This window comes from Cebidichthys violaceus, unplaced genomic scaffold, assembly GCF_023349555.1.
Source record: "Cebidichthys violaceus isolate CVI_PGR_0920_01 unplaced genomic scaffold, fCebVio1.0.p SCAF_85, whole genome shotgun sequence".
Lineage (NCBI taxonomy): Eukaryota > Metazoa > Chordata > Actinopteri > Perciformes > Stichaeidae > Cebidichthys > Cebidichthys violaceus.
In genome coordinates, this window is record NW_027176970.1 from 453,140 (window position 1) to 462,500 (window position 9,361).

Below are 9,361 nucleotides of genomic sequence, written 5' to 3' on the forward strand. Positions count from 1 at the left end.
TGAATTTTAATTCTTGTTAAAATTGGATTTACCATTACATTGTTGCAAGGAAACGGTTCAAGCATGGTGAATGTGAAAATATTGTTTTTACAAATAGGGCATCGTGAACAACAGAACTTTTAGTCAACATTGTCTAAAAGATGCCATTCGAGGGAGGTGATTACTTTTCATCTTGAATGAGTAAGAATGAAAATGAAAGAGTCGTTTTTTTATGTGTTATGTGTTTGCCACCATGGCACATACATTACATAATATAAGCTTAAAAACATAAAACTAGAACAAAATGCAAAGCTTCACATTGAAACTGAACGATACAGCTGTTGTCCAAATACTGCTGAGAAGAGAGAAATATAACATCAAGGATGGATGTGAATTTGGATTGGTAAGTAATTTTACCTTCAACTACACTGTAATGAATTGCTGTAAATTTACGGTAGATTTAAAACAGTATCTTACAGTGTTTCATAATAACTGTAACATACAGTTAAATGTTCATCCCTCACATGTAAATAAACAGTTAATGCAGTCAATTAACCATAACAGCAGACTACTGTAATTTATCAGCATGATACAGTATTTTCTGTTAAGTCGTGGATATACACTTCTCTATACTAGTTCAGTGAGTCACAATCCATCTACATTGTACTTTCTATTGTAGGTTAATTTGTCTGTAATGACGATAGAATATTTTTATTATTCAAACTGTTCATTGCCTAAAAGTCATTTTTGAGTGACAAGATGTGACTGACTGCTCCTGAATGTGACTTTGGACACAACAGCTTCAGTTCATCCTTTTAAGCAGCCATGTAGAGATCAACCGCATGGCTTGATAAGCGTAAGTTAACTTACGCTTATCATCCTAAATTCAAAGTCTCCAGTATTGTTTTGTCTTCATGATTATTGAACTGTTAACATATCAGATAATATATATGTATGGTATGTTGTATTAGCTTTTTGCAAAGACTTGCACTGATATGTTAACATATGTGAGGCACATGGGAACCCATAGTTGCACACCCAAAGCTTCTTGTGTGTTTATCCTGGATGTCAAAGAACTTTCCAGAAGTTCAGAACATTGTGTTTCTAAAGTTTTTATTTTTGTTTGTTTTACAGTTAGTCACCCATCATCAGAGATTGAGGATACCAGCCAGACGCTGCAGTCAAGTCCTCTTTTAAGGTGTTCTCTCTCCTTATTGTTTTCATTCATGTGTGAGTTCATGCTGTTCAAATTAACTATAAATGTGCGTAAGACTTGTTAACAAGCTAGACTATGATGCAGTTCTATTACACTGTTCTTGATACTATTTTAATTCAGCGTTTCACTCTTAATGCTATTTTAATTCAGTGTCTGAGGGAGTGACGCCGAGATTGAAAAGTGGCTGATGGTATGCTGCTGTTGTAGAGCGGTATGTACCTATCCCTACAGTGGTGTGCTACTGTTGTTCAGGGTTAGGTACCTATCCCTAGAGTGGTATGCCAGACTTTTCCTACGGTACACCGTTTCCTGAAGGCAGGTGCTACTTGAAAGTTTATATTAGTCGTATGTGGGTGACCATGGCTAAGTGGAGAGCAGGGCCGCCTTTCAATCAGAGGGTCGGCAGTTTGATCCCCGGCTCCAGCTAGTCTCATGTCAATGTGTCCTTGAGCAAGACACTTAACCCCAAAATTGCTCCCGTAGCTGCGTCTACGGTAGATAGATACTGAATTGTAAGTCCCTTTGGATAAAAGTGTCTGCTAAATGACTGTAATGTAATGTAATGGTATATGCCATTGAATCAGAGTGGTATGCCCTTCATATCAGTGGTATGTATATATATATATATATATATATATACTGTATACATTGGCTATAATATCAGTTTCAGGGCACATCAGCAAACACTAAATCACTTTATTGTCATTTAAAAAGTCTTCAATATATCCGAACAAGAAAATGGACGAGATGAAATAGATACATTCATGTATTTAAGACACTGTGTTGCACTACTTTGTCAATAAAGTCAAAAAAATAGATTTACGGCATCACTGTTGATGAATCAAACCAATTTACATTAAATGTGCATATGCATTAAGATGCATTGGTAGTCCATTGTCAGACAGGCACTGGTGTGCCTGTCTGACAATGGACTACCACTTTCAAGCGGAACCTGCCTTCAGCAAACAGTGTGCCATTGGAAAAGTACTGGCATACCACTCCAGGGATAGGTACACACCGCTGAACAATAGTAGCATACCATTGGCCACTTTTTGATCTCGGTGCTACTGGTCTGAGCTTATCCTCATGAGTTCATTAAAGATTCTATGATTTAATTTGTTTTCTTCTAAACATGCAGTACATTGTGAGTTTTGTGATGTAATACAAATGTACCTTTATTATTTGTCTTGAGAACATTTATTAAACTGCAACAATTATGTATTGAATGTCTATTGTTGTTCTTTTATTTGTTGGGAATTAAATGCAACTATCACATAACATAATCCAGTATACGGTAAAATACCGTAACAGTAAATTACGGTAGCTTCACCGTAAAAAAACAGTAAACCACTGCCGTCCTTGCTAGTAAGTTACCGTTATTATACAGTGAAATTGTTTAGCGTGTAGTCAATAGGGTTCTGTTTGTATATTATTAATAGGTGGGTTGCCAATAAAACAGTGTTTACTTTGGATATTTAAAAAAACAAAGTAATATTCACATGAGGTTCAAGCTTTGATTTAACAATTGTTACATCATTTTAGCGTTAATGTTATTTTATGGTGTCTGTCAGGCTGCATATGGAGCACAGTGGTCCGTTGCTAAACTCACAATTACACCGCTAACATGCTGATGTGTAGCAGGTATTATGTTTAACTTGCCATGCTCAATGTCTTAACATCGTAACTTTTGCTGATTAATACAAAACACAACTAACAGTTGAGGCTGATGTTAATGTTAGCAGTTTTTCAGGATTTCAGTCGAATGATGGATGAAAAGTCACAGGATCACCAAACTTACTGTAATTCATCCTGAGGGGAGCAATGTCTGTACCAAATGTGATAGCATAAATTAAGATGGAATAGTGTCATGCTGTACTGAGTGAGTACAGATTCTGATTGTTTGTTGCTTCTTTTTAGGAAACCAAAATCTTTGAAAATGGCACTCGTTATTTCCAGCACTGGTTTACTGTCAACAGCTCTTGCAGGAGTGGGAGTGGTTTGTTGGACACCTGAAGTCTCTCTCTTTTTTCCCTGCACCCTGCTCGGGTGCAGTTGCTGTTAAACACTTAATTTATCTTTCTTTCTGCACTGGCAAAAGTAACAACAGGCACACAGGTATCATTTGTTGTGATCATTTGTTTGTTGTTATAAGCACACCGTGACTGCCTGATAGGTACTAGAATATAATCAGAGGATGATTAAATAGAACACCAAGTGGGATAGAGTAGAATTATTTTTTTCATTTGTTTTATTCTTTCTGAATTTTAATTCTTGTTAAAATTGGATTTACCATTACATTGTTGCAAGGAAGCGGTTCAAGCATGGTGAATGTGAAAATATTGTTTTTACAAATAGGGCATTGTGAACAGTTGCAAGGTACCAACAGACCCGAAGGGCTACAGCCGCTGCCGTGAAGGAGGCAAAGCAGCGGGTGTGGGAGGAGTTTGGAGTAGCCATGGAGAAGGACTTTCGGTCGGCACCACAGTGTTTCTGGAAAACCATCCGGAACCTCAGGAGGGGGAAACGGGGAAACATTCAAGCTGTATACAGTAAGGATGGGACTCTGTTGACTTCAACTGAGGGGGTAATCGGACGGTGGAAGGAGCACTTTGAGGAACTCCTGAATCCGACTAATACGCCCTCTATGGTAGAGGCAGAGCTGGAGGCTGATGGGGGAGCATCATCAATTTCCCTGGTGGAAGTCACTGAGGTAGTCAAACAACTCCACAGTGGCAAAGCCCCAGGGATTGATGAGATCCGTCCAGAAATGCTGAAGGCACTGGGTGTGGAGGGGCTGTCTTGGATGACACATCTCTTCAACATTGTGTGGAGGTCTGGGACGGTGCCTAGGGAGTGGCAGACCGGGGTGGTGGTTCCCCTGTTCAAAAAGGGGGACCAGAGGGTGTGTGCCAATTACCGCGGTATCACACTACTCAGCCTCCCTGGTAAAGTCTACTCCAAGGTGCTGGAAAGGAGGGTTCGGCCGATAGTCGAACCTCGGATTGAAGAGGAACAATGCGGATTTCGTCCTGGCCGTGGAACAACGGACCAGCTCTTCACTCTCGCAAGGATCCTGGAGGGGGCTTGGGAATACGCCCATCCGGTCTACATGTGTTTTGTGGACCTGGAGAAGGCGTATGACCGGGTCCCCCGGGAGATACTGTGGGAGGTGCTGCGGGAGTATGGGGTGAGGGGGCCACTTTTGGGGGCCATCCAATCCCTGTACGCCCAAAGCGAGAGCTGTGTCCGGGTTCTCGGCAGTAAGTCGGACTCACTTCCGGTGAGGGTTGGCCTCCGCCAGTGCTGCGCTTTGTCACCAATCCTTTTTGTGGTATTCATGGACAGGATATCGAGGCGTAGTCGTGGGGAGAAGTGTTTACAGTTCGGTGGGCTGAAGATTGCATCGCTGCTGTTTGCAGATGATGTGGTCCTGATGTCTTCATCGGGCTGTGACCTTCCCAGCCGAGTGTGAAGCGGTTGGGATGAGGATCAGCACCTCTAAATCTGAGGCCATCGTTCTCAGCAGGAAACCGGTGGATTGCCCACTCCGGGTAGGGAATGAGTCCTTACCCCAAGTGAAGGAGTTCAAGTACGTCGGGGTCTTGTTCGCGAGTGAGGGAACAATGGAACGTGAGATTGGCCGGAGAATCGGAGCAGCTGGGGCGGTATTGCAGTCGCTCTACCGCACCGTTGTGACGAAAAGAGAGCTGAGCCGCAAGGCAAAGCTCTCTATCTACCGGGCAATCTTCGTTCCTACCCTCACCTATGGTCACGTGGACTGGGTCATGACCGAAAGAATTAGATCGCGGGTACAAGCGGCCGAAATGGGTTTCCTCAGGAGGGTGGCTGGCATCTCCCTTAGAGATAGGGTGAGAAGTTCGGTCATCCGTGAGGGACTCGGAGTAGAGCCGCTGCTCCTTTGCGTGGAAAGGAGCCAGTTGAGGTGGTTCGGGCATCTGGTAAGGATGCTACCTGGGCGCCTCCCTAGGGAGGTGTTCCAGGCACGACCAGCTGGGAGGAGACCCCGAGGGAGGCCCAGGACCAGGTGGAGGGACTATATCTCCAAACTGGCCTGGGAGCGCCTCGGGATCCCCCAGTCAGAGCTGGCTGATGTGGCTTGGGAAAGGGAAGTTTGGGGTCCCCTGCTGGAGCTGTTGCCCCCGCGACCCGATCTCGGATAAGCGGGTGAAGATGAGATGAGATGAGATGGCATCGTGAACAACAGAACTTTTAGTCAACATTGTCTAAAAGATGCCATTCGAGGGAGGTGATTACTTTTCATCTTGAATGAGTAAGAATGAAACTGAAAGAGTCGTTTTTTTATGTGTTATGTGTTTGCCACCATGGCACATACATTCCATAATATAAGCTGGATAACAACACATTGAAACACACGGCACACCCTTTCTGGCAGCGGTGCAGAACGGGCCGAAACACATAAAACTGGAACCAAACGCAAAGCCTCACATTTACAACTGAACGATAGAGCTGTTGTCTGTTTACTGCTGCGAAGAGAGATATAAGACATCGAGGATGGATTTTAAAATTTTTCAGTAAGTAATTTTACCTTCAACTAGTCAATAGGGTTCTGTTTGTATATCATTAATAGGTGGGTTGCAAATAAAACAGTTTACTTTGGATATTTAAAAAAACAAAGTAATATTCACACAAGGTTCAAGCTTTGATTTAACAATGGTTACATAATTTTAGCGTTGATGTTATTTTATGGTGTCCTGCAACTGAAGTAGCAGTGTGAGTCTACAGCCACGCCATCGGCTCTGTCAGGCTGCATATGGAGCACAGTGGTCCGTGGTTAAGCTCACAATTACATCGCTAACATAATGATGTGTAGCAGGTATTATGTTTAACGGGCCATGCTCAATGTCTTAACATCCTAACTTTTGCTGATTAATACAAAACACAACGTACAGTTGAGGCTGATGTGAATGTTTGCAGTTTTTCAGGATTTCAGTCATACACGAATGATGGATGAAAAGTCAGAAGATCACCAAACTTATTGTAATTCATTTTCAATTTATTATTTTTAGGACACCAGGATCTTTCGAATGTTCTTTCACTTTGTCCAGCACTGGTTTACTGTTAACAGCTCTTGCAGCAGTGGCAGTGGCAGTGGTAGTGGCAGTGGCAGTAGCAGTAACATCAGCAGCATTTTGGCTACTGCACATGTGTTTCGGGTAATGAGTCAACAATCTCTCCAAATGCTTGTTTTGTCTGAGAAATGAATAAACTGCAACATATTTAAATATTAGAGCATGTTACACTTCCAATATCAGCTTCAAATGTCAATAATTGTTTTTTTTCTTTGTAGAAGACAAGAAGCAACAAAAATGCCGTAGTGCTGAAAGCAGAGCAACTGAGGACGACAGTAGCTGTGCAATGAGATAATAAGCTAATGGGAAAAATATTTAGAATACATGTAGTGTATTTATGAAAAATAATTAAATTATAAAATAGCTTTAACTTTGTGATTCTGTCTGTGCCAGTAGAGAAGGCTTTGCTGGCCCTGACGACCTACCACTGGTATAATGTAGTCTAGTTTCAGAGGGCTTACTAATCATTGTGATGTACATGCATACCCCCAAACTAGTCTCCTAACTTTGTAGCATAAAAAACATGCTCTACCCAACAGGTTGACAATAGTTAAATCTGTTTCTGTGATACTGTTTAGAGAGAGATAAGATATGGAGGATGGCTTTGGCTGTGTATGTAATTTTCCCTTCAACTACATGTGATGGTTTAAAGGACGCTGTATGCTCTTTATGCTAAAAAATAAAATGTTCTCTGCATAGATTTAAGTGTGAGGATATCTATTCTACCAGTTTGAGCTTTTTGATACTTATACTTATTTTAGGTAAGTGTTTGCACAAAATAAATATCTGAATCCAGATATATATTTTAAGTTGACTTTACTTAATTTATATTCATAATTTTACCTCAACTATTTTGAGTAAAGTTTACTCACTATGTTCATGTTCAGTATACTAAAATGTATTCTACAACCTCAATTAGTATTTACCTTTTTTGTTTTTGTAGATTCAGATCAATTTAATGGTTTAATTTCTACAAACTAAAATAAAGTTTGATCTAGTTAAACATTTTAGCTATTACTAGTATCTTAACTTTCAATACATTCCATGTTTACACAAATCTAGCAAACAAAATGTTTTAATACTCACTTTTTACAACTTTATTATCTTCATTACCAGCAATGTAAATAGGTACATTTACTCAAGTAGTGTACTTACATACAAATATAAGGTACTTGTACTTTACACAAGTATTTCTATGTTCTGCTACTTTCCACTTCTCCTCCCCTATCTCAGAGGTAAATATTGTATTTTTAAACTACATTTGTCTGAAAGCTTTAGTTTCTTTTCAGATGAAAAGAAACTAAAGCTCTAGTTTGCATTTACTGCAAAAGTACATTTTGATGAGAATACTTGCTGACAACACTTTTACTTAAGTAAGACTTTGAATGCAGGACATTTACTTATACCAGTGCCATTGCTAACAAACAAAAAAACAATGCACCAGTACCATAGCTGCAAGACAGCAAACACGTACATCACAAGGATGCATTGAGTGAATAATAATACCCAATGTCTCACAAAAACGAGCCCCTATGGCATAGGGGCTCTAGCCTATGACTAGTGTGACACTAGTGTTAATAAAACAGTCCAACACACATTTTTCAGCTTGCAACATCTTCTTAAGCTGCATTTCACATTATAGTAAATGTTCTCCGTCACCTCCAAACCAGAAATAATAATGCAGCTTAACAGGGTTCACATGAACGGCTGAAGAAATCCATCAGTCCAGCACTGATTTTGGTCTTTAGTCAAAGTACTTTGAGGGAAAGCAAGAGCACTTTCTGAATGAATTCACGTGTTCAGTGCATAGGTGACTCCTGGCCTCATTATAAGGAGCTCGGGCTACGGATCCAATGTTGTCCAGAATGATTACTCCTTCAGCATTAATGTCAATGTCATCATAATGTACAGCTTGTCCACTCTCGTTGTTGATGACATGTATGCACATGGTGGATATCTTCAGGTCTCTCAGGATGTCATCTCCTTGATGTCCTGTATACTGAAAGAGAATATGAGAAAAAAGAAAAATGTGTTATTAAATATATTAAATATATATTTAATTACATACAGACAACAGTCGAGTATGAGGTTAAATCAGCATTGTTTTCGTCACAGACACACAGACATTTTTTATACCTATTCAACAGGTGTGAACTGAGTTCTTTGTGCTGTTGCAATTACTTGTTGTAACTATTAGTGATATTAGGATCTTAAAACATTTTCTGTAACACAAAACAGTACATGTGGCTGGCATATGCAATTACATTGACTTACCATATACTTCTGAATGAGATGCTATCATCTTCCTTAAGTTGGATGCCAAGAGGATGGCAGCCCTTTAAGGGTTGAAAGCACTTGTCGTCTGTATAAAAGGATTACAGTTGTTGAAATATCCCTCAAAACATCAATAATTACAAAAAATGTCCAGAATATACTGTATATAGGACCTATGGTAACCTTAAAAAATACACTGACTTTATTATACATTCTCTTAATGGAATAATTCATTATCTTAATTCTGCTTACATGACCCTACTACTTTTACTTATAGTTATTCTCATAATGCACAACCTGGTGATTACTTTCACTTTACTGAAAACTGCTTCTGGTGAACACAGATTTAAGACTTACAGAAAGTGAGGTGCTGCTGCTCTGTCTGCCACTCAGCTCATTGTGTTGACTGAACGGCAGCTTGCTGCTGCAATATAACATTAACGTTACAGTGTCAGGGCTGCAGTAACATTAACCCCTTGCTGTCTGAGGGCATCTTCAACACCATTTACTAACTTGATTTCACATTTAGCTTTGACTAATTCTGCCATACTGAAAAGATTTGAAAACATACTTGCAACCAGTCAGGAATATACAGTTGGCAAGTATGTCAGTATGGCCAGTCTACAACTCATTAATACAAAACACAACGTACAGTTGAGGCTGATGTGAATGTTTGCAGTTTTTCAGGATTTCAGTTATACACGAATGATGGATGAAAAGGCAGAGGATCACCAAACTTATTGTAATTCATTTTTAATTCATTCTTTTTAGGACTGGAGAA

General features: G+C 40.0%; 1 long non-coding RNA gene across 1 annotated transcript; it reads left to right on the forward strand.

Annotated features, from left to right (window-relative positions):
- Positions 1 to 5,630: 5,630 nt before the first annotated feature.
- LOC137866553 (uncharacterized) lies at positions 5,631 to 7,006 on the forward strand. Its single transcript, XR_011102120.1, has 3 exons — positions 5,631 to 5,748; positions 6,244 to 6,390; positions 6,525 to 7,006. It is a non-coding gene; the product is annotated as an uncharacterized lncRNA (long non-coding RNA).
- The last annotated feature ends 2,355 nt before the right edge of the window (positions 7,007 to 9,361 follow it).